A 957-nucleotide genomic window follows, 5' to 3' on the forward strand; every position below is an offset into this window, starting at 1 on the left:
AGCAGTGTGTCAGGTGCTCCCGTCCTGGCTCTGAGCTGAGGTTCTGACTCCGGAGGGGGCCAGCGTCCTCTCCTCACCCCTGAGGTTTCAGACTCAGGACAGGGCAGGCTGATGGCCTAAACTGGGGAAGGGGAACAGCATGATGACTACCCATGGACACGCCTGCTGGGTGCCGGGAGGTGGGATGGCCCCGCGGGGCAGGCACCCCGAGACACTGCCGCTGTGAGGCAGGACTGGTAGTAGTAATCTCCTTAATTTTTCCAGAAGATCCAGAAATCTGGATTTTTATTTGAAATGTTTGGTTTTATAGTGTTGGCTCAGTTTTTCGAAGAACACAATGACAACCACAAAACAAAAAGCAAAACACACTACATCTGGCCCATTAGCAGGACAATCGTCTGTTCCTGTGGGCCCGGGACCCCCTGCTTACACCTGTGGCCTGGGTGTAATTGTCCCACAAATGGCAGGGCCACCCTCTCACCGGGCCCATAACCCTCCTGCCCACAACGCTGGTGTGTGTCCACTGCTCTGTCCCAGTGGAACCACTTGGTTATGCAAATGGAAAGCAGAAGCTGTCTGCAGATCTCTGAGATGAAGACAGTTGGGAAGCTGAGTCCCTATAGAGGCCAATTGTTCTCTGTGATGAAGTACCAGGGGCCCAGGTGGAGGCAAAGCTGCGTCCCCGGACCCCATTTCCTGATAGGAATGGTCCTTCTCTCAGTGAGGGTTTGGGCTGCCTTTACCTGCCCAAATGGTTACAAACCTCTTGAATGTGTGTTCCTGTTTGAGTTGTTACGGAAGACCAGAGAAAAACCAAGCCACACTTAGAGAAAGGGAGTTACATTTTATTATTAAACTAGGAGCCTGGGGCACGAAATTCGTGCACTGGGTTTGGGGGGGGGAGTGTCCCTCAGCCCAGCCTTCCCCCTCTCACATACTGGGAGCCCTCAGGTGTTG

The sequence above is a fragment of the Myotis davidii genome, unplaced genomic scaffold (assembly GCF_000327345.1).
Source record: "Myotis davidii unplaced genomic scaffold, ASM32734v1 scaffold854, whole genome shotgun sequence".
NCBI lineage: Eukaryota > Metazoa > Chordata > Mammalia > Chiroptera > Vespertilionidae > Myotis > Myotis davidii.